This window comes from Anser brachyrhynchus, assembly GCF_964034855.1.
Source record: "Anser brachyrhynchus genome assembly, chromosome: Z".
NCBI classification, from domain to species: Eukaryota; Metazoa; Chordata; class Aves; order Anseriformes; family Anatidae; genus Anser; species Anser brachyrhynchus.
The window spans coordinates 73,577,842-73,603,511 of record NC_137697.1 but is presented as its reverse complement, the minus strand read 5'-3'; the positions used below and the strand labels follow the sequence as shown (position 1 = coordinate 73,603,511).

Genomic DNA, 25,670 nt, shown 5'->3' with positions numbered 1-25,670 from the left:
GTAATCAGTTTAATTAGTTAGATGATGCCACCTTGAAGAATGTTAAAATTCATTGAGCGTTGGGCTGTTCCTGCTCTCCACTTCAATTTGCTTTCTTTCAGAAATGTGTACTCAGTTGAGTGCTTCATTTTCAGTGAGTCATACAGCAATCCAAAATTTCTGAGATTATTTTAATGATTTTTAAATATGAGTCTAAAACTGTGTCTTACATAAAGTTTGGAAACAGGAAACTTTTAATTTGTCTGTCCATAAAAGAACCTTTGTGGTTCCTGTTATTCAGTCTAAGCTAGTCACTTCAATTTTTGTAGCATTTTGTTATGTTTGAGTTCATACATCTCTTTTCACATTCAGCTGCAATAACTTAGGTTCTTAGAAAAAAAAAAAGCAAAAAAAAAGCATGTGCACAAAAAATGGTAAAGGAATATGAAGTTTGCAAGTAAAAGCAAGCACTGCAGAGGAGGGAAGGAAGAATTCACGTTGTCTGAATGGTCTTTATGTAGTCTGACTTTGTCTTATGCTTTAATACATGATTAAATACCACTCCTACAAAGCTGAGAGTCTTCATTATGGTACAAGCCAGCGGTGGATATGCTCTCTTAATAGTTTATCTCCCCAAACAAGTAGCATCAGCAGCTTTTGAGCTGTTATGCAGTGATCTTAATGGTAATGCAGGATTCTTTAGAAAAATGCAGGTTACTTTCTAGTGAGCTATTGTATCTTAGTTTGTTGGAACTTATTTGTGTGACGGTATTGGTCTTGCCTAAATAGACACTGCAGGAGTGTCTGCTGAGGGAGAAGTAACACAGCTTCTACAGATATAATAGCAAGTATGTTAAGCTTACAGACAGAAGTTGATATTTTTTTCCTAATTTTCTTTGAAATACATGAGTATATGTAGCTGTTGTTCAGGTAAGGCGAAGCATTTTTGGTCAGTACAGGGATTAAAAATCAAACTTTATAAAGTTCTTCCTGAATAGAAGATGATCAAAAGATTAAGCAGGGCTTAAAGATTTGCCAATAAATATAGGTCTGTGCTAAGACATCAGAGTTAACTAATCTGTCTGCGTTGTGGCACATCCTGTTGCTCTGCCCCATATGACAGTCACACCTTAAAAGTCCAAAACCTGCCTGTGTTTATCCTTCTGAATTTTACGCACCAGGACTACTGAAATACTGAAAGCATTAAGGTCAGGAATATATTATAGTGAATGGAGTAAGACGTATGTGTAGTGTTGAATGTAGGCTGCAATCCTATCTCTATCATTTCTTCTTTTGCTTTTCTTCTTGAAAGCATCTTATGCCTCCTGGCTGCCCTGGTGGAAACAAGGAGGGCAGAGAAGGCATAGGGGTAACAAGACAATATGGGAAGGTAGCAGACTTTGAGGTGAGTAAAAGATGGGTGAGAATGATAAAGGAATGCAAAATCAGGAGAGGAATAAAATGATTGTTCATGTTGCAAAAATGAAGTGACATCAAATGAAAATGTTTTGTTCAAAGCAAACTGATGGACCTACTTCTTAATCAAGTGGTTTTGTACACAGTATGACCCTTAGGGGCATTTTTTATTGCCACAGCTTTTTTCAGGTTCAAAAAGCAATATGGACATACTCATTGAAGAAAAACCTTTGCAGGATTTTGTCCAAATATAAAGGCACCTACTCTGACTTGAGAAGTCTCATTGTAAATTGCTGGAATCTCAGAGTATAGCAGTACAGTACAGTAATGTTATTGACTTGTTTTGTAAACTTTTGATTTAAATTGTTGTTTCTTCTTGTGAGCTCTTTGATACAACACAGTGTGACTGTTCTTGTCTTTAATTCCCTGCTATCTGAGCAGTCATTTTTCAACTCCATCAAGAAGAACTTCTCAGCTTGCCCTTTGGACTACACTGTCTGTGCATGTCTGGTTGGCAAACTGAGAAGATGAGAGTCCAGAACCCAAACCTGCATGAAAGACTTTTTTTCCAGTTATTTATCCCAGAGGAGAGTTACGAGTTCAAACACTGTCTGCCTCATAGTCACAGCAGGACAGAGCATTATTTATTGCATAGTATTCAAAACTTGCTCCAGAAATAGAATGATTAATTTCCTTGCAGGCTCATCTGTGCTCATCCTTGTAATATCTTTGCATGCTTCCTGAATATGTCTGAAAACATTTCCATAACAACTGTCTGAAATGAGACGATATCATTGTCTTTTCCAAAAAAGGAAACTGAGGCAGGACACTCTGGATATCTGATACCATCACAGTATTGTTTCTTCTTAAAGAATTCTTAAAATTCAGCTCACAGACCATACATTTATTGTAGATCTAAGTTCTCATCAGTTTTGCTTATGACATCTGAAGTTCACAAAATGAGCAGCAGGTGTAGCAAACAGCTACAAGCAGTCTTGGTGACACAGCAGGTACCTCCATGTTTTCATTCCTTTGTTATAACTGTGATGTCATTTCTCCTTTTCCTGTAATTAACTGTGTCAACCACTATGTGCCATGAACACTTCCAATAGATGAAAAACCAGTGGTATCTCTAATATCTTTCACTGTACATTCTTGATGTGAGCTTTGAGGATAATTCTGTTTTGCTGATCAAAATGGAAAAAATGGCTCTTCCTCCAAAACAAAAATGTTAGGGTTTGTTTTCTGTAATAATGTATTATATGACTTAGGAGTATTTTTTACTTTGCAAAGGAAACCACAATTTAGTTACAAAATGAAATTTTGTTTCGAGATACAAATAGAAAACACTACTGCTTTATTGAAAACTTTTTTTTTTCTTTTCTTTTTTCTCCTCTTTTGGCAGTCCAAAGTATTCATGAAATTCAATTCTAATTCACAAAGTTCACCTCAAAGCATTCTTTCATGAGTAAATTATCTATCAGTCGTATATAACTCAGTACTGCTCAGCTATGATACGGTGCCAACCAGGTCCAGCCTGTGGCTAAAACAACATATTTTTCTCTTACCTCATTCAATCATTTTCTTTCCTTAAAATGATCTGAAGAATAAAAGCTGGAAAACTTTATTCTGACAAAAAGAGGTTTTACAGTTGTGGATGAGTGATGAAACTAGTCAATGACAGAAGGCTTGCCTGCTCAAAGTATATAAATCTGTATCTAATACTTAATGTATCTTTTACGAACAGTTGTTAATACAGACACTGGAGGTTGCTTACTCTATTTGTTTTGTCATGTGAATGCCATTAGCATGGAGAATAGTAGATGGTCACACTTTTAAGCTAAATGTTCCTGCATTTCAAAGTTTCCAAACAATAATTTGTTAGTGTCAAGGCATTCTTTTAAAGTCACAGTGTCTTACCACCTCACTCAAATTTGTCTTATATATTTGTTATTTGTCTTACCTAAAATCTGCATTTAATTTCTTCTAACTACTAATTTTCAGTACTTAATTGGCAGAATTACATAGTTTTTCAACGTGTTTCCACAGCCTGCTACAGTCACCACTTAGGACTAAAGTGGTGATGAAAGTTAGCCACAGCTTTTACAACCAGTTTTATCAAGATTGCTGCCTCTCCCTCATTTCTTAGTGTGTTTTCTTGTGTCTCCATGAGATGCCTCTGTCAGAATTCCCACACTGCAGGTGAGACCTGGCTGTTGTGACGGTCCAGACTGTTCTAGGCAGAGGCACTGTATCTTGGCAGTACTGAGATACCTCAGCTACCCGCCAGCCTCCAGCATGAAGTCAGAGCATGTCCAGGGCACCTACGGGCACAGGGAGACCCCCTACAAGGTCAAAAACACCGTGACCATGAAGAGTGAACATGTATTTACATACACTATAATAGTGAAATGGATTATTTTTAAATGGGAAGGAGTTGGAATTTCCCATTTAAGTTGGAAACTGGTTGGAAACCAGTTTCAGGTGAGTCTTCTCAGACAGGAGTGTGCTGGCCATTATTTCCATCTCATGGCATTGTTACCATCCCACAGATTCAAAAACAACTCTAGAAAATGAGTAGAGGTAACCCCCTGCCTTGTCAGTCAGTCTAAAAAATCCAAACAACTACAGAAACAAAACCCTACTGGATATAGCATCGCGCATCCAGATGCTCTGCATGGAAGATGGTTTATGTTGCTTTATCTGAGTACAAAAAGATTTTTAATTTATCTTCCCACTTACCCAGTGGAGTTGTTGAACATTTTGATTTTGTTGAGGATGTGATCCCCATAATTATCTAACTAGTGCCAGAGCAATACTAGAAAACGGGTAATATGCATTTTGATTATTTGATGGCGAATTAGCAGCAAGTATGAAAAGGTATTAAAATCTTCTACTCTTTCTTTATGCACTTTTGACTCTGATGAGGCTTTAGAGGCAGATTTTGGAAATCCATGTATCTGATACAAATAGTTCAGCGCATAATAAGCAACTCTAGTGTCTAAATCCAGAATTAAGAGCTTATTTCTTCCAATATGTTTTCTTTCATCTAGCTAGATGCATTTATATCTTCTACTCAAATAGTACCAGGAGGTGATAACCCCTCCGTTTTTCAACTGGGAGGAAATAAACTCTGCTTCATATCCAGTAGTGGGAAGAATGGGAAGGATAGGAGAAGAGTCACACTGGTAACAGGGGTGCTGTGAGATCTGAATCTGTGGTTTCTGATTCTTTATAGAGGAGGAGTTCTTACTTTTATTGTGGGTACCAGCAAGCAAAGTTTCTAGAAACAGCAACAAAATTACAAATCCTGTAAGAATAGTTGGAGACCACTATTTCCAACTATTTCCTATGGTCTATTTTTCTGCATAGTTTACATTTATTTTAAATGGGAAATCACGTGTTAAAATATAATCACAGGATCTGAGCAAAATGCCTGTTCTGTACTTGCATAATAATCTACTTCTGCTTCACCCATTTAAGAAATGTGCTCTCAGAGACTCAAAATGGACAACAGTTATGTTAGCATCAAGGCCTGTGTGTAACTTGCCTATTTGGATGTAAGAGCACTGTGACTAGGGAAGGGCTGTTACATGTCCTGTCACTCTGAAGAGTTCATAGAATCAAGTAAAATCATATATGTTGGACAAGACCTTCAAGTTCATCAAGTCCAGCCATCAGCCTAAGAAGTTTAATGGTCTTTTGTATCTGTTGCTGGTGCCAATACTCAAAAGAGACAAAGAGACAAGTGTATTTATATCTTTGTCTGGATGTCTCTCTCTTGCTTACAATACCATTATTAAATCACAGGCAAGTTAGTAAACTTTTGGAGCATGTTTCTTAGATAAAATTGAATACCTCAAGTTGGAAGGGATGAGGATCGTTGAGTTCTCTGTATGTGAAATTTTAGAGCAATAACTTTTACAAATTAACCTAAATTAAGTGAAAATGCCCATGTGTGGAGTAATGCAGGAATACCTATTGCAATTAAACTTGTGCTATTTAACGACGATGGACTTGCAAGTGTAGACAAACAGAGCTATAGCAGAAGCACGGGATACAGTAAATGAACTCTTACAATATGAATGTAGTGAAAATTTCAGAAGGGTGATGCACTGTGAAAAAGCTGATAGATGAGGTAATCATTAGACATTGGCTTCTTCTTGAGCAAGTGGCAATCAAAACCCCATTTTATTCTCAGGGGGCAACTCAGAGTGCTGACATAACTATTAACCATTCAGATACAGGATGGATCCCTCTGTCTTACCAGGGATGGATCCCTCCCTTAATTTCCAAGAGAACCAGGGAAATTCACACAATGAAGTAAATCCAAGGAGGCTCTCTGCTGAGAAGGTGCCACTTTCAGAACGAAATAAATAGAGGTGTAGGGGATGAATTCACTCTCTTTGGTCCAAGACTCATGACTGAAAATATTTCATGTATATTCAGGCATCACCACAAAGAATCAATTTTAAAGCCTCTGCAAGGAAGGACTTGAGTATAGATTTTCCTTGCAAAAGGAAAGGTGCAAAGTATACGGAAAAAATGTCATTTGCTTAGTGAAAATAGGAAAAATAGTAAATATGTAGAAGCTTTAGCTGAGGTTTCCAATATAGATTTTGTGATAACCTCCAAGGCGGAGGACAAGTGTTCCTTTACAAACGTACTTCTTTCTGAAAAACCCAGCAGGCAAGGGCAGAAGAAGTAATCTGAGGAAAAAGCTATGAAAGCATTTTCTCTCCCTCCAAGGATTTTACCAGTGTCTGTTTCTCTCAAATTAGATATTTAAGGATTCAGTCAGGGGGATGGAGAGATCTTACTCTGCACTCAATACTATTTTTTTCCCTGCACCGCTGAGATCTTGGTTTTTTTGTCATGATTTTGTCTCTGGTGACAGGAGATTCCCAGACAGGAATCTAACAAGATGAGAATGACCCTCTTTCTCTCTTTCTCTCTCTCTTTCTTTCTTTTCTTTCTTTTTCTTTCTTTCTTTCTTTCTTTCTTTCTTTCTTTCTTTCTTTCTTTCTTTCTTTCTTTCTTTCTTTCTTTCTTTCTTTCTTTCTTTCTTTTCTTTCCTTCCTTCCTTCCTTCCTTCCTTCCTTCCTTCCTTCCTTCCTTCCTTCCTTCCTTCCTTCCTTCCTTCCTTCCTTCCTTCCTTCCTTCCTTCCTTCCTTCCTTCCTTCCTTCCTTCCTTCCTTCCTTCCTTCCTTCCTTCCTTCCTTCCTTCCTTCCTTCCTTCTTTCTTTTCTTTCTTTTCCTTCTTTTCCTTCTTTTCCTTCTTTTCCTTCTTTTCCTTCTCTCCTTCTCTCTCTCTTTCTCTTCTCTTTTTTTCACACCATCTCCATTTGGTACTATTCTTTCTTTTCTCCCTGTGCCTTTTCTTTTGTTTGTGTAAAAAGCCATTCTGCCTATCCCACTTCAGAATCCAGGAGGAGAACTAACAATAAAGGTAGAAACAATCTTCTCAGGGACAGCATCAGGAATTGTTTGAATGCTTATTTTTGTACACTTGCTCCCTGAAACAGTTTTAAGTGGTTTAGTGTGATCTGCTATGTGGACAACAGAGTAAAAGTTTCAGAATTCATTATGATAACAACATATGGCATTCACATGGGAAATTCAGACAAGCAGCATTGTAGGGGATTATGGACTTTGAAGTGAAATCTGTTTCTGTTTCACATGTTGAGACTGTAGTAACTGCAGAGCTCAAGAACCACTGATATGAGAAACTGTCAGATAAATTTTTACTTATTTTTGTTTTCACTTACCCGTCACAAAGTTTAATTGCACAGAACTGAGGATATGGATTCATTGTGAAGAAATTTTCTAAAACTACAATTATTCAGTTAACATATTTAAAATGCAGATGTTTCAAAGTAAGTTTGTATTCTTGAAGAGTGAGCAGTGATTTAGCTGTCACAGTAAAATCTTCAGAGTAAAAATGCTTATGACAACTAGGGCATTCTCCATAGGTGGGTACAGTTTTGAACCTGCAGTTTTGACCACCAAGAGACAGAGACTACATTTCTGGAAACGATATCTTAACAGTATGTCTCCTAAAATTAAGGCTTAAGTGTCTTTGGAGAACTACTTTGGAGGATAAAATCAAGTTACTGCACATGCTGAAAAATGGTGTGATGAGAATGTATGTTAAGTGTTGAAAAGTTAATCAGAGGAGTAAAGCGACATCAGTAAGAGCCTTTTTATGATGAGAACTTGTTTATGCTGTCATCTTCAACACTGTCTTTCTTTCAGCTGCTAATGCATGAAGAAATTGTAACGAATGGTCACATGCCCCATAGTAAATGATTGCTACCAGTAGCAGTTAAAAACCTGAGAGATCAGCTTCTGAGCCTTGACTAGTTGTTTCTGACTTCCTAATTTATATCCCAAAGACAAAGCATTTTAGTAGCATTCAGTACTGTGTATTTCCATCTTTACTCAGTCTGGTGGAAAACTTGTGTTGGCTTAATGAGAATGGCTGTTGGTGCATAGTGACACTTACAAAACTTTTGCATTGACAGCTGTTAAAATGGAGAGTGGACCTGCCAAAAAATATCAGAGTTAGGATCAGCATGAATACCAAAATAAAATCCAGGGAGGTGTATAATTAGATTTTTAACCACTTAAAATAAATAAATAAATAAATAAAAATCTGGACATGACAATTGGTATTGTTTTGTCCAGATCTCCATAATTATAGAAATTGATTCACAGTGCTAGCATTTGTAGAAATTTGTTCATGGAAAACTCTGCATGATGCCTGAGCCATCTTGCACGTAATAGTTTTAAGTTTCAAACTAGAAGCAGGTAACAGGTTGGTTGTGTGTGGATCTTTTAAACTATTTTAGCCTCCCACTAGTCAACCAACAGATGAAAATTTTTAAAAGGAAGTTTTTTAAAAAATATAGGTTTCAGTGTTGTTGAGTGCTCACTAACAAACATGAAATCGCCTGACTGTATTTTAAAAGGAAGTTTAAAAAAACAAAAACAAAACACAAAACTTAGCATTGTCCAATGCTCACTAACAAACATGAAATCATCTGTCTTTATTCTGCAGAGTGGTTCTGCCACCTCTTTGGGGGTCTGCATGTGTTCTCTGGATGCCTTTGTCAGTGCCAATATTTACGGGATTGATCTTTCTCACACAGATCAACAGTTTTCAGCTCTTGTATTCTCGACTGGCATTCTGCTGCCCCATTTTGCCCTTCTCTTAGTAAAATTTTTTTAACCAATCACCTATTCTCCCTATCTCCGACACCTGCTGTTTGTTTTGTTTTGTTTTATTTTTCCATGGGTCTGATATTGCTGATACAAGTGAGAGGCCACAGACAGTAAGACGAAGGAAGAGTGAATAATTTCACCATCAACTATTGGAATCCTGCCCTTCATTCAGTGAGTGAGATGTGAACTAACCCTTTTCTCCCAAAGGGAATGTAGAGTGCTCCCTGGATGGCTACCTCTTCTCTTGAAGGCAGAAATACTATAAAATTGACTTGTTTTTATTTCAGGAGAAGTACTTCTTGAAATATGTCCTTAACTTTACTGGAATAAGATGATTAGGAAACAATCAGTGAGGGAAAGGTGAATCTAATATTAATGCAATTCTAAAGAAACAGCAGTGGCAGGGAAACTGGATTTAGGACATGGCTTGTAAAAATGACTTATCTGTACAAATATGCCTGTGTTCATAATGGTACTGCATCTTTGGTTTCCCCTCTGCTGGCTGTAGTCTCTGTTATATGTAATGTGTGATTGCCTTTGAATATTGCATATCTGTTGAACTGTAAGCATATTTAAAGTTGAATTAATTTCACTAATGCATTAATAATTATAGCTACATGCAGTTGTGTATTATTGTCAGCTTATATCTTCATGTTTGTGTGTTTTCTTGAAAATGGCACATTGAAAGAGTGAAGTTCAACAGCAAAAATTATATCAAGCTCCTTCTAGTCATTTGTGCTTTGTTAGCTGTACCTTGGCCAATCATCTGAAGATTATTATTAAAAAGGTAGAAACACAGAAACATGTTTAATTGACATAACTGATAAAAATAACAATCCAGAGGAGAAGTATAATTTATTTATTGACTCTTTAATAGACAGTTCCCGCAGCAAGTAATGAAATCTCAATGTTCTTCCTAAGTGCATGGTTTGGATTTGGATTTCTCATGCACCCAGTCATCTACTTGCATCCACCAGTTGTTGCTAGAAGGTAGGAAAAGTTATATTCACAAGATAGTCTTCAATACAGTCTAGATTTGGAGGGGAGGGATGAGGCACTTTTTAGATAACAGCACCTGAAGGCATATTTTCACGAGCAAAAATCTCTCTGAAAAGTCAACGCAGTATTGCAAATGTGGAGTGACACAGCTCCGAATCTGTTCTCTTGAGGAAGGTCAGACATGTCAGAATTTCATTAAACATGAATCTGCAGAGATGCATTTTTCATGCATCTATTTTGAATTTAGGAGTTTTGTTCATATTACAACAATTTTTTGAGTAGATCTGTGAGTTACTGTTAATAAAGGAAGACTGGCTTTTCTTGTGCAGTCAAACCCCCAAACATTTCACTAAATTATTTAAAAAAAAAAAAAAAAGTAATTCTGAAAGATAGACAAACTGATGTGAGACTTACAGGGAAGTAATACATCTTAGAAGATTTTCAAGAGGACAGTGATAGTGATTATTAAAACCTGTACATCAACTACATTGTATTTTCTTATGGACCTGGGGAAGTGGTAATTACCAGAGCCAAGTCCTCTCAGACCTTCTGCAAGAGGTGTGTGAGGAGGAGTTGGAAGGCTCCAAATTTCATCTGAAGACCTCTCCAGCCTCTCTCACGCCTGTCCCATCTCTTCCAGGATTACAGTTGCTCTTCCAAAAGAAAGGACAGCAGCAGGGAGTGACTGGCTTTGTGGAGCCAGTCCTCATTTGCTCTCGTTACCTGTGGTTTTCAGCCAGGAAAGAGGGGCAGACTGATTTTTCTCAGGGAGGGCAGTTAACTTCCCTGCTGTAAACAAAGGGAAGCTACCCAAGTCTCAGTCCTTCCTGAAACAGAGCTGTTACCACTGTTTCAAAGCTTGATCTGTCACTGAATAATGCATAGTCACAACAAACTTACACAGTGCTTGGTGGGAATTGCATTTGCATACGAGAAAGCATTTGCAGTTTTATCCACCTAGGTAAAATGAAGCTGTGTATACACTTGAAGAATAATTGTCTGTTTTTAAAGCTGAAAAATCAAGTTGACACAGAATATGATCCAGCCAAGTATCTGCTAATTAAACTGATTTATGCAGGTGTGGAAAGCTCCTAGGGAGTAGTAGGTTAGAAACTGTTGGAAAATTGAAAATAGAGAAGTGAATCTGCTTTCATATGTTTAACATATTTAGATACGGACAGGCATTGGTTCTTGTGAATCAGGTAACTTGTGAATTTTGATTAAGCTACATAATTAATATATCTCTTTTTGAAATGTTCAAAGTAGTATAAAATCACGAAATTTCATATTTTAACATGTGTAACATATATGCATTTTGTACACTAATATTTGCATGTCATCTAGGAATTATTGGCAGAGAGATTTAAAAACTATTTTGTATGTAACCACTTATTATAATGCATTGTAAAGCATTAAAAAACAAACAACAGCAACAAAAACACCTTTTCACATCAAAATCACAAGAAAATAGTTTATTATGTAGTTAAGATTAAATGTTTTCTTTGTTTGCCATCATCCTGTAGAACTCTTACAAAGTTGTCACCCAAGATTTTATGATGGACTGGGTTGTATTATTCTGTATGCTTTTTAATTCTTTCTCACAGTTTCTCCCCACTGCTCTCAGTAGAATCCAGTCATAAGTGACTTCCAAAAGAGAAAAAAATGTCAAATTTGGTTTATTCATAGATAACACTTTCTTTTTTTTCCCCTTCTAAAGACAACATAATAATATGAAATGCTTTGTTTGCCATTAAAGAAGGTGGTCAACACCAGGTTGTTCAATGTATTTCTCTGAAAACAGCATTTTATTTTCTCTGTTTCAGAGGCATTAGGTATCTAAAAATTCAACTATAGAGGTAGTTTGTATTTATATGTTCAATGTAAATCTCAGATTTAATATTCAGATATTCTGCTACTTAATCTGTGATATCTTTCTCATTTCTTAGGAACCAGAAAGCATATTGAACACTAAAATAAGAAATGTGGCAATTAATCTCTACAAAACAGGATGTACAAATTACAATATTTACTGAGTATCTGAGATCTAATTTCACATCTGTGCAGTGTTTTTGTCTGTGTATGCAACTGCCCAAAGTGAATTATAGACATGAATTTGGAGCAACTAATTTAATAAATAATTGTTTTCTAACTTCAGAAAAAAAGGGACAAAATTGAATGAAAAGGATATTCTGCATGATCTTTCATGATGTATACGACAATGTAGCAATATCAGGATTTGATGCAATTTGTTGGTCTATCTTCATAACAAAGTAATTCTCATAAGCTCACAAAATGTCATGGCCCTTATGTGCTCAGGCACATAAGCTTTCTGGCAATGTCAGATGTTTCTAAGACACTGGTGGTCATCTCGGGGTGCTGGATGCACAAGAGCAGTCCCCTCTGGAATAAGTTCAACAATTTCATTCTGCAGGTAGATTTGTGCAAATTGTAAGACTTCTAGTGGGTTCTGGAGACAAGTTTTTGTTCCAGCTGATGACTGAAGGCAGTAAGTTCACAGACGTACATTCCATGTAGGACTTGATGCACTACCATGTTCCTCGCGTTTATTGCAGCTGGTTCCAGCTCCACTGGATAAAGATGGCTTATCTGCAGTCAAGGTACCAAGGACCTTGTCAAAAAATATAGCAACTCTTCGGTTGTTCAATTCAGTATCTGTTTTACTATGAAACTGCTTTGCTGATAATTCATTGCAGGAGCACTAAATACCCACATGGAAAAGGAGTCTCAGAGAGACCACTGACTTGTTTGGCAAAGGTTCGGTTTCTAGTTTTTTTAGTTTATTTTTATTTAATAATTATTGTTATTAATTTCAATACATTATTTAAATAGTTTTAAGTGAAGTTGCTGAACTGTTTACAAAGAAACTAAGTTAAAATAGAAAATTAGTTTAATTTTGCAGACATTTTTGTTGCAATACTTCATTGAGGACAGAAAGTACCCAGGTGATTAGTTCAGCCATAAACATTATAGCATAGACTTCCAAGGTTAGGTGAGATGAGTTGCATCTTAGTACCTTGATGAAAGAATAAAAGGAATGTCTAAACACTACACTGCTTTGCAGGAATATCACATAGCTCATTGAGTCCTTGTTGTATGCAAGACTCAATACCCAGCAATGATTTTTCCTAATTCCACTATTTGATAATGGTGTTTAGCTCCACCAGAAAACAACTGTAAAATGGATTTAATATTTCAATGTGTGTGTTGAGTTGAGAGAATTCTAAACAGTGCTAAATTGTAGAATTTACAGGGCTCTTTTTCATGTATTAAAAGACCTGTAAAATTGCTCACAAACAGTGTTACTCATTTTCAAGCTTTCTTGGGAGAATAATAACTTCTGTGGTCATGTTACTAAAATTACCTCACAAACCATCTAAAGAGAAGGGTGAGGTCTGAAAGTCAGTTATGATCATGAGCATATGGATGTATGTTTATCTATCTTTAATAATGGGTTTTTAACTCTTCGGTTTCTTTGAACTGTTTAAATTTCTGCTTTACTGAGAGTTTGAAAGCTATGCTGAGATATTTCTAATTAGAAACCCTCCTTATATCTCTCATTTATTTTTTTTAAATATTGAATACTTATGTAAATCAACAAAAATCAATGAGTGACATCTGTGGCTTCATCTGCATTGTAGTGTTCAAGAAACATTTGAACAACACTCTGACATGTGGTTTGATTTTTGGGTGGTTCTGTGTGGAGCCAGGAGCTGGTCTCAGTGAACCTTCTGTGTCCCTTCCAATTCAGGATATTCTATGGTTCTATGATTTTATTCTACGATAATATCACATTAATAGGTTGATGTATACCCTTTCTCTTTTGTTTTAAAAGACGACACTTTAGTGGTGAATAATTTTAATGCCATTTTAGTATGGCAAATTTTTTTCAGAATGTACTTTCTCCAGCATATGTGCGTGCTCCATGTGCATTCCAGACAGTCTGTGGAACTCTTCTGTTTGCAAAAATAACCCAAGATATAGTATTTACATGAGAGAATTCAAAATAAGTGCTGCATGAAGTGTCCTGTATTTGTGTTTGTAAGTTAACTTCATAGTTCAAGACACCAGTTCTTGAAATTCGCTACACAGAAATAGTTTTGTGAAAGGGGAAAATATAGACCTCAAAGAACACTGTCAAAAGTTAGTGTGGTTAAAAACAGTTGACTGACATGTCTGGTACCCAATCCTAAAAAATCCAGCCTGTAAGTTGGAAGCCTTGTCAAAACCTCATTAACTTTAATGAGACTTATAATAGACATTCAAGGAGACAGATTGTAGGGTTGAGGCTCAAATTAGTACTGAGTTGTTGTATGAAGACTTGGAAAGATTAATGCTATTAGTATATGACCTGTTCTGGCAGGTTATTCTATGAAGACATGGGTTTTCCCTTTTTTCAAATGGGAGGAGTTTTTGGTTTGCATCTGGTGACTGAGTTAAAACATGCCAGACTAACTCCCTGGGGCTTGTGGAGTCTTTGGTTTTATCTGTGTATATGAATGTGTGTTTGCAGTGACGTTGGGGTTTCCTTTCCTGGAAGATACAAAGGTGTCTTCTGCTGCCTTTGCATCCTTTATCTGCTTTCCTACTGACTGTGTTTGCATAAATAGTGTGCAGGTTGGGAGCTGTGTTTCATTTTTCTCCTTTGGAAAGAATTTTCTGACACAGAAAACACAGGTCATGCAAACAGATTTTCCTCCTGCTGCTTGGCTTGCTACTAATGTTGGCTCAGTCAGCTGGACTGTTCTGCACCGTTGCCTGTATGTTATAAGCTAGACGTGCATTTTCCAATAAGAAACAACACTTATAATTGGGTAGAAGCCTGTGTATTGTGTAATATAATGTGAACATGGCGAGTGAATGAAGAATTTTAATTCTGTGTTATAGGAAGTCAGTTGTAGGATTTACAGAAAGCAAAGTTCTGTTTTATAGAATGTCAGTCCACCCGCAGTGTTTTAACACCAGACATCCTTGAGAGCTATTTCATCAGCCACATCTTTCCAAGAAAAGTAGAGGTGGTGACTGCAAATGAGGAAACAGGAAGCAAGAAGTCAAAACATTTCCAAACGATATTCTGGATATTCCTAAAAACATATAGATTAAAAATAAGTAAATTTAAATTATTTCCTGAGACACACTGGGCAGTTTTTTGCTTGATAATGGAAAATACCATATTATCAATGCCCAGAGGCCCCTTGTAGCTTTAGCGTAAAAGCAAATACAGGCCTATTACGTACTATTAATATAACACTTAAGTTATATTATTTTCCCAGTCTCCTTTCAAGTTGCTATTTGGCCACCTAAAAAATCTCTGGTTCAAAATGAGGACTGCTTGCTTACCTGAGTCAGTGTGGCTGTCTGGGAGAAATGAAGGATTTGTCAAAACTTCTGACTGCAAACTGTAGCTTGATGGATGGACCACTTGGTGGGTAAGGAGCTGGTTCTGTATGGTTGCACTCAAAGAGCTGGGGTCAATGGCTCAGTGTCCAAGTGGAAATTGGTGACGAGTGGTGTTCCTCAGTGGTCAGTATTGGGACCAGAGATTTGACGTCTTTGTTAGTGGCATGGGCAGTGGGACCAAGTGCACCCTCAGCAAGTTTGACGATGACACCAAGCTGTATGGTGCGGTTTGACGATGACACCAAGCTGTATGGTGTGGTTGACACATCCGGAGGGACCTGGGCAGGCCTGAGAGGTGGGCCTGTGCAAACCTCATGGAGTTCAACAAGGCCACGTGAAAGGTCCTGCACGAGGGTCAGGGCAATCCCAAGCCCAAATACAGGCTGGGTGGAGAATGGATTGAGAGCAGCCCTGAGGAGAAGGACTTGGGGGTGGTGGTTGATGAGAAGCTCGACATGAGCCAGCAATATGTGCTTGCAGCCCAGAAAGCCACCCGTACCCTGGGCTGCACTAACAGCAGCGTGGGCAGCAGGGCGAGGGAGGGGATTGTCCCCCTCTGCTCTGCTCTCGTGAGGCTCCACGTGGAGCCCTGTGCTCAGCTCTGGGGCCTCCAGCACAAGAAGGACATGGACCTGACCAGAGGAGGCCATGAGGATGATCAAAGGGGTGGAGCGCCTCTCCTACAAAGGAAGGCTGAGGGAGTTGGGGTTGTTCAGCCTTGAGAAGAGGAGGCCCTGGGGAAACCTTACTGAGGCCTTCCAGTGCCTAAAGGGGACTGCAGGAAAGCTGGGGAGGGACTCTGTGTCAGGGGTGTAGGGATAGGACAACCGGTAATGGCTTTAAAGTAAAAGAGGGGAGATTTAGATTAGATAACGGAAGAAATCCTTTATTGTGAAGGTGGTGAGGCACTGGAACAGGTTGCCCAGAGGAGCTGGGGCTGCCCCATCCCTGGCAGTGCCCAAGGCCAGGCTGGATGGGGCTGGCAGCAGCCTTGTCTGGTGGGAGGCGTCCCTGACCCTGGCAGAGGGTTAGAGTAAGACCCTTTAAGGTCCTTTCCAACCCAAATCATTCTGTGATTTTGTGAAGAGCGCCAGTAGTGCAGGCATTACAAGAAAGATTCCTGTCAATTATTTATTTTTAGTTCAGTCATTCTTAATATATTTTTTTCTGGCACCCCCAATTTTCCTGGTCATTGACTGCAGCGTTCATTATTTAGATTTTTTGCTCTGAGAAAGCCATAGTTCCTGCAGATACATTGCTTTCTTCTTTCCTCCTTATGGCAGTTTCAGTAATACATTTGCACTGCATGTTTCGTGCAACCTATACATTTTAAAAATCATTATTGTAAGAAAAAAAAATAAGAATAATAATTGCTGGCTTGTTGCAAAGTAATTATTAAAAAGCAGGCACCCAGGAAGGTCTCCCTGTTGTGTGTGTTTACTGCTTGCTTGTTACTGTGACTTACTCTGTATATATCATTCCCAGAAGCTATTACTTAATGGGGATTGAAGAGCTGGGTCCCATTTGATAAATTATATTGTTTGGGAAACTGATTTTTTTAATTTTTTTTTTTAATTTTTTAATTTAATTTAATTTAGTTTTGTTTTGTTTTGTTTTGTTTTTGACTGCTTGGGTCTTGCCAAATAAGACAAGTGAATTTCAGGAGGTTTTGTTGTTTAATCGTGTTTGCCTTTTTTTTTTTTTTCCTCCCTACTCCTTTTGTTCATGGCTACTGTGATGCTGATACTTCTTTGTAAGTTTAACTGACAACACGTAAGTCTATTCCATATACAATCCATTATCTATCACCAGTGTTTCTGGTAGAAAAGTAAAAATATAATAGAATGGTATTTTCTATCTTAGAGCTTTTGAAAAAATCATAAATGCATTCACATCATGATTCAAGCAATGGTATGAAGTCATCTTTTCTGTCCTTCTACTGACATATTTAAAGAAAACACTAACAAATATTAAATTGAGGACATCCATGCGCGATCAAACTATGTGGGTGAACAGTTCACGGCCACAGAATGCTTTCAATGTCTTATGGCTGGAGTCATATCTGTATTTTGATTTTATTTTTTTTCAAACTGTTGACTGGAAGTTGTCTTTTTCGTTAGTTTGATGATTGCACTTCCTAAAGGATGTAACTTGAGTGTGATGGGAGGTTTTTCTTCTGATATTACCAGGTTCCAGTGCTGTTCCATAAGGAAATATATGTAAAGAAGACTATCGTAAGAGATTTAGCTTAAGGTGATAATTAAAACAGGCTCATCCAAAACGTGACATGAAATACTTAGAGCAGCAGGATCACGTGTTAGAAAATGCATATAAATGTATGATAATACTCTTGACGAGAAGGGGTACCCACACTGAGTAAGTGGACTGAGAAGAAAAGGATATATTTCTAACCAAGCCTGTTTTTTAGGTTCGGTGGTGGTGGACTAACCTTAAAATAGTAGCTGTATTAGCATTTGTAGCCCCTATACTGCAGGAATTTAAAATTAACTGTAAGAACCATTCATATGCAATGGACATAACAGGCTATTTCTTTATATGTCTTTGCTTGTCACTTAAAAACAACCACCAAGCAGATAGCAGCTAATATATGCAAAATTAAACACCGACACCTGTATCCACAAATCACAGTTGGGAGCTATGCAGAATTCCAAACATCAGGAGATTGTATGAAGTGGTCCAAATAGCTTAAAACTACAGACAATGTAGTGCTTTGATCTCACAGATCAGGTTTTCATAGCAATACTGGAGAGTTATGAAATTAATCATAAATTACTATGATTCATCATACTAATCTTATTAGATCATAAATTACTATGATTGTTCATTATTTCAGCTGTGGTTTACATGTTTTTTGGACATCACTAACTCTGCAATTACTTACAGAATGTCAGTTGTCACCCCTTACTGTATTAATGATAAATTAAATTATGGAGTGCTTGCAGTGATTTGCTAGTACACTTTGCAGAACTGAAATCTGTAAAAAAAATAAAAATAAAAATAAATAAAAAAAATTGAAAGTTCCCATAGTCAAAATCAAAGCCAGATGCTTGTATCCTTTAGGATCTTGTTTGGATAGCTTAGACATAATGTCAACATTTTTATATTTCTGGAGGGCATATGAACATTTAGATACTATTAAACTATTTAATTATGTCTTACTGTGACATCTGAGGTAAAATTCAGGGGTTTTATTAATTCAAAAGATATGTCAGTTAAATTGCTTCAATAGTAACCTAACAACCTATTTATTTGTAAATATAATGCTGTTAAACAAAAAGTTTTTGTTTGGTCTGATATTATGCATTCTTTACACACCAGTTGTGTTTTACATTTAATGAACTTATTAGCAAGGCAATTTTCTTTAACATAATCCAGTACTAAAATTTTTCTTTCTTTCTTTCTTTCTTTCTTTCTTTCTTTCTTTCTTTCTTTCTTTCTTTCTTTCTTTCTTTCTTTCTTTCTTTCTTTCTTTCTTTCTTTCTTTCTTTCTTTCTTTCTTTCTTTCTTTCTTTCTTTCTTTCTTTCTTTCTTTCTTTCTTTCTTTCTTTCTTTCTTTCTTTCTTTCTTTCTTTCTTTCTTTCTTTCTTTCTTTCTTTCTTTCTTTCTTTCTTTCTTTCTTTCTTTCTTTCTTTCTTTCTTTCTTTCTTTTCTTTCTTTCTTTCTTTCTTTCTTTCTTTCTTTCTTTCTTTCTTTCTTTCTTTCTTTCTTTCTTTCTTTCTTTCTTTCTTCCTTCCTTCCTTCCTTCCTTCCTTCCTTCCTTCCTTCCTTCCTTCCTTCCTTCCTTCCTTCCTCCCTCCCTCCCTCCCTCCCTTCCCTTCCCTCCCCTCCCCTCCCCTCCCCTCCCCTCCCCTCCCCTCCCCTCCCCTCCCCTCCCCTCCCCTCCCCTCCCCTCCCCTCCCCTCCCCTCCCTTCCTTTTCTTCCTTTCTTTTCTTTTTTTTTTATTTTCTTTTTTTTTGTTACAGTAGTGCTGAATTAATGACATCATAAACACAAGTTTAGAGTGAGATTTCATTTTTTTTTTCCAAAACAAAAATGCAGTAATAATAATTAAATATGTATTGGGGAGAAATACTGTTTTCCAAAGCATTTCCTTGTAGGAATTTATGCTTACTGTGCATGAGGTACACTGAGCAATATTGCGTTAAAAAATAAATATTTAGACACATCAGCCCATATGAATATTTAGCTTTATATTGTATTTTAGCAACATTCGTAGTCATACCAGTACAAGATCTCAAAGCAAGCTACCGTTCCCCAATAATGCCTTTTTCTACCAGCTTCTGTGCCATAAGCTCTTGTATGATATATATATATATATTAAATAATCCTCACTGACCTTTTGAAGGAACAGAGAGAACAACATGATCTGATTTCAAAAAGCAAAAAGTTTAGAATCTTTCCCTAACTGTGTGCAAGATAATCTTTTCTGATTTTTGCAATGGAGAAGGTGATAATAATAAAATAATAAAACAAAACAAAAACACAAACTGTTAAGCAGCTGAAAATCTGTTGGTACTCAGGGTTTGGCTTATCTGACACTAATTTTTACTGTCTTCTGATTTTTCCCCCTTTTAAAATTTCTATGAGCTTAAAGAAAAGTTGAGATTCAAGATAGGACTGGAGATGAAAGAGAGAGACATTATGTGTGACATTGATGCTGTTTGCTCATAGCATAAGAAATATACAGGAATTGTACAATTAATATTTTTCACAGTGTAATGTTCTGGATGGCAAGGGAGGAGCTGAAAAAAAAAAAAAACCAACAAAAAAAAAACAACCAGGTGCTAAGATGTTGAGGTGGCAGGATGGCTGTCCTGGAATAGCAGGAATAGTGAATCAGGTGGGGAGTAGCTATGTGAAACCTTTTTCTTGCAGAAAGTTCTGAGACATTTGTAATGAAGGTTATTGATACATCTGTGAACATTTCCCAGCTACCTCGTAATGGAAACAAATATTGTTGTGCATCTGCTGCAATTCCAGAAGGGAAGCTTGGATTAGGTATGGATATTTGATTCCCTCCCCCACTGTAAAAATCAAATTCCTGTCTTAATGTAATTGTCAGAAAAAAACCTTAGATGATAACGTACAATACCTATGCAAGGGGTAGTCAGTCAATTGTCTGTCATAGTAAACTGGGCTCATAACATGGACTTTGCAAGTTAATTTGCCAGGTATTGAGGTTTAGTTAAATAAATTTAGTTAAATTAAATACATGTTTAGTTACACTAGTGAGATTCTTATTTTCTCTGTGTTGAGAGAATGAGCTTAGTTATTTTCCTCACACTGCCGTTTATCCCTGTATCAACCCAGTGACTTTCATGAAACCTTTTCCGCTTCATTCTGGTATGGAGACATACAAAAATCAAGGCATAAGTAAATATAGAAAGTGCACATGTATGTATAGAACTTGATAGAAAATAAGTACAGATTCGCATTGTATACTGAAAAAGCGTTTTTATTTTCATATTTATAATTTGAGTTAGTTAGTTCATCAGGCTGTGGCTTATAGCTGCCCACCTAAGGAATCAGCAACAAGTCAGTGGTGTATCCAGAACGTTCTTTTTTGGTTTCTTTCTGAATGCTTTTTGTCATGACAGAGAGTAATAACTGGCTCATACGTCTATTATGTACGTCAACACTTGCTGAATGTTGTGGTTATACTATTTTTTTTCACTATTTAACAGGAAAATAACATGCTTTTTATTACTAAATATAAAAGATATTGAAAGAGCCTCAAACTTCATAGTCAGATTTTTCATCTCACAAGACTGTTTGTCTTTAAGACATCTATAGAAATGATTTAATATTAAAATTAACTGTTCCAACTATTGTAAAACTGGCCAATTCAATTAATGGTGCCATCATGTATTGTGCCGTGCCTGGTTTGAAAACTTAGTGCATTATGTTATGCAAAGTGGCTTAATTTCTTGTATTAAGGTTAATGATTTTGAGCTAACACGCTAGTCAATGATCCAGTGTATCCACAAGGAAAGTTCTTGTCATTTAAAGAGGAAATACTTTACCCTATATTATCCAGTTAATTTTCTTGACAGTGGTAGTGAACAGGTATAGTCAATCAGAATCATGTATTGGAAATCTTGTTAAAGAACATGTTGAGCTTCAAAAGATAACAGAAAACTTTGGTACTGGCTTCTTAATGAATTTCATATTTAGAAACTCGAACTACTATGACTTCTCCAAGTTCTTTAACATGCTAATCAGAAAAATCCCCGCATGCCCTGGAGGGAGAAGAATGTTATTTCACACCTACTACCTCCTGCCTTGACAATGAGAAGTGACAGCATCTCTTTCCCCGTAACGTGTGTGTTCGTCTTGTTCCTGGTGGCTCGACTGCATGCTGAGCATGGTGCGTCTGCTGGACCCTACTTCATTTTCCTTCTTCAGACCTGGCAGCAGAAGACAGAGAGATCATCACTGCATACAGCAGATGATCTATACAACTGGCATTTCTCACAATGACCATTTTGTGTGTAACTTATCACACAGTTATACGGAATATATGCTCTGATCACTCTGCATTTATTTAGTACTTGGCAGTGAGAGCATTGCAAGTTAAAGCTGGTCTGGAATTCTTTCACCAAAGTGAATTTCATGGGAAAATGGCAGAAATTCAAAACATAAACTCTTTATGGGAATACGAGTATTGCCAAAAATGTGACCAGAGAGTGTGAGGTCCAGACTTTTTTGATGCAAGCTCAAATCTTTCATCAGGTTAGACACAAAATAATGCATATTCTTGTACGTGTGTCCATGCTGGTTCTATTTGTCAAACACTATTTTTAAACAGCCGTAGACTTTTTGCCTCATTGTAGAGTTGAACAAACAAACAAACAAAACCACAAAGTTTTTTTATACTTCCTCACATGTGAATTCTTATACTGGATTATAGCCATCCAGCCCTAGTGCTGTTGAAATTTGGATTCACAGTTACTACTACTTAACATTCAGGGACAGTCTGACTGTATAGTCATATAGTAAAACTTCACCACTCAGCAAATGGCATGGGTTTTGCAGTGTGAAGAATAAATAGATCTTACTGATCTGGGGAAGATACACAAATGTCTGGCAGGATGTCATACGAGGCCAAATGCCACAAATTTCTAACTTTTTTTATGAGTGCACTGAAGTCAAGGGGAGTCTTACTGCATGCATAAAAGCTAGTTCTACATGAGTGTAACAGCCTGATTGCTGTAACCGTACCCAGACCACTAAGAGATGTGGTAGTCCCTATGCATGGATAAAAATGATAGCATTCCGAATCTGTTCCATGATATTACAGGAGGAGTGTAAGATGTGTTGATTTTTAGGGAGTGTGCTGTTGACACCATATCTCAGCATGCTTTGTGGTTTCCATTCAGACAGGTGGGAATTCAGAGTACAAGGAGAAGAGCAGGACAAACAAAGGATGAAAAAACAGACACGTTCTCTTTGAGCAGCTTCAGACAGGAGCAGAGAGACAATGCTGTAAATCTAGAGATACTGTGAATTATTAATCTGTAATGCCATTTACCAGTATGTTATTTCAGTTTACTTTTGCTTTGTAAACTGGACTTCAGAATACAATCCAGCTTAAAATGCAGTAGCCACGTGTTTTGAATGTGAATCTTAATACATCCTGAGAGATTTTTTTGTTTAAAGCTAACAATGGGAAGAAGCAGGGAAGTAGAAGTAGTTTTTTCTGGAATACATGTGCACTCTCCTGTGCCCAGATAGTCATCTTTTTATGAAAGCAGATTAATTTGGGAGCACCTGTAATCCAGACTCCATTCAGTTTGGTGGTTGTTCTGGTTTAACCCAGTGGGCAGCTAAGCACCGTGCAGCACTCCACCCCAATGGCATGGAGGGGAAAATAATAGTAGCAATATATATATAATAATATATATATATGCACAAAGCAAGTGATGCACAATGCAGTGGCTGACATGGTACAGGCACGGTACATTCCTGTGGCAAGTTGGGGTCAGGTGTCCTGTCTGTGCCCCCTCCCCGCGCCTTGTGTACCCCCAGCCTGCTCACTGGCAGGGCAGGGTGAGAAGATGGAGAGTTCTTGACTTCGTGCAAGTACTGCTCTGCAACAACTAAATCATCTGTGTGTTATCAGCGTTATTCTCATCCTAAATCCAAACCATGGCATGATACCAGCCACTATGAAGAAAATTAACTGTATCTCAGCCAAAACCAGGACAGTGCTCAAGACCTGAAGCACAAATCCTGCAAGCTGTTCTGTACAGGGTCTTTGAAGAGCCCCTTTGATGTCCGTGGAACAGATTACATTTGAAGTCAGGTGGATCTTTGAAATGTTAGGATTATCATAATGCTTTTTGTTCAGAAGACCTAGGAATGGAAGCTAACATTCAAGAATGTTTCAGAAAGGTGCTGCACAGTCTTAGGATGATTTGCAGCCTTTGTAGAACTGTGATTATCTGTGGTTAGTGAGCTTCCAAAACACCAGGGAAGGCATTGGATGCTTGCCCCGGCTGGGTGGTTAGTCCTAAGGTAGTCCGAATGTTTGTCCTTTTTCTGGGTCAAATCCCATGGGCTACTGCTAAGGCATCTAAACCCATTACAGTGGTCTTGCACAGAGACTGAACCTGATCAGAGGTCTTCCTAGAGCAGGCACCACTCAGATTCTCAGCTGTAGTCTGTCATTAGAAAAATGCATGTTTGATACTTCTAGAATTCATTCATCTGAAACCCAGATGTGCATGATAATGATGCAGAGCAGGCAAAAACACCAAAACCAAACAAAACCAACCCAAGCTAACTGGAAACATACGGGCACTTCCTGAATTTGTGTAGAGAGAAAAAATCACAATCTCATGAAAATGCATACTCTTCATTATATATAGCCTGGATAGCATAGCAAAAGTGCTTAATATAGCACTAGAAGAGGGTTGTAGGGAATTAGTCACTGCTCCCTTCACCACAATGGCAGCAAGGAGATTTGGAGATAGAGGCAGCACCCACTGCCTCATAATTGTCCCTTCTTTTATGGCCTATTTATTTTGTCCTGTGTGTATCTGGAGCAATGGAGGACAGAAGAGCCTCCTACAAGAGGGTTTTCATTTCTCCTGTTTGTCTGATGAAGTAGTTCTCATTTTTCAGATGCTGACACCAGAGGAAAGGGGATTTTTGATACTTACAGGATTCTGAGTTGGTCGTAGTACAGGTCTGCTGCACAGAGCCAGACACAATCCCACAACAGTCTATACTGATAGTTCTTAACCCCGTCCTTGGCGTTGAGCTATGTCAGGTGGCAGTCTCCTGGGCAGTGTCTAGTACAGTCTGGAGGGTGGGATTCAAAGATTTAGTAGTGGGCAGGTTGGATGAGTCACCTATAAGAAAAGAGAATTATGGGCCCAATATGTTGTAGATCTTTTTTGTTTGTTTGTTCGTGTTGGGTTTTTTGTTTGTTTCTTTAAGATGGCCATGAACAAAGATGTGGTTTTTGGTTCTACACACCATTTTTAATAACTTGTGTTTTGCTCAGTTTTGTGAAATTGCTATTGCAGTAAGGGGAAGATTTCTTACAAAAAGCTAATCAATAAGCTTTGAACCTGATCTAGCAGGCAACATTTTGTACTCATTTCTTTACAACATGAGGTATTATGGATTTATGATGAAGTAGATGATGATGGTGGTACAGATAAATTTCTTGTTTAAAAGAAAGGTCACAATACGCCAGGAACTATAAGTTTATACAGCCTAAATTTTAATGCAATTGACTAGGTTACATCTGTAGAAAATGCTTACAACTTTTCAATCAGTGATTTTTAAGACAGAGCTTTCCAGCACTCAAATACTGTACTTTCTATGTTTTCACTATCTTTTAACTACTTTGTGGTCATGGTTTTTAATCTAGTTTACATGATAATGTTTTATCTGAGGTTGGAAGATGTGATGTCTTCATCGCATTTCTGACAAAGAATCCTACCAAATTTGGTTCATCCTTACTTTTATTAATTTATAGCCATGGTGATTTTACCCAGGTGGGCAGCCACAGCCTCTCACTCACTCCCCCGCCTAAAAGGGAAAGGGGGAGAAAATATGATGGAGAGGGTTCAAGAGTAGAGATAAAGACAGAGAGATCCATCAACAATTATTGTTAAGGGCAAAACAGATTCATCATAGGGAGATTAGTAAAAAATATTGCCTATCACTAACAAGCTAGAGAAGTGAGAAACAAAGGAAAGAAACAAAACCCCCTTTTTTTTATCTCCATTTCTTAAATCTGTTTTCAAAGAGGCACAAACAACATCGCTTAGTGGCTTGGCTCTGGCCAGTGACGGGGCCCTTATCTAACATGGGTCAGCTTCTGGATTCTTCTCACAGAAGCCAACCCTATTGCCCCCTGCTACCGAAGCCTTGCTACGTAAACCCACTACAATATCATGCTCCCAGAAAAGAAAAGACTTCAGTGCAGTACAGTAGTAGATCTGTCTTTGATCTATAGTTATTCAAGATACTTTCTATTGTGATGCCTTGTAAATTGCTTTTAATAGCTAAGCTTTTTTGGACAATGTTGTTAGGCAGCCCCCACAAAAGTTAAAATCCCAGCTTGCTTGGCACCTGCTGCAAGGAAAAGATTCAT

General features: G+C 37.5%; 1 protein-coding gene across 4 annotated transcripts in view; it reads left to right on the top strand.

The window, feature by feature from the left end:
• EDIL3 (EGF like repeats and discoidin domains 3) overlaps positions 1-25,670 on the top strand; it is a 270,263-nt gene that overhangs the window by 31,878 nt on the left and 212,715 nt on the right. Inside the window, exon 2 of one of the 4 annotated variants that reach the window (XM_080573950.1) lies at positions 8,714-8,790. The exons of the other annotated variants lie outside the window; for them this stretch is intronic. The gene's annotated coding sequence lies outside the window, so the exon portion shown is untranslated. The remainder of the gene's footprint in view (positions 1-8,713; positions 8,791-25,670) is intronic. 4 annotated transcript variants of the gene reach the window in all.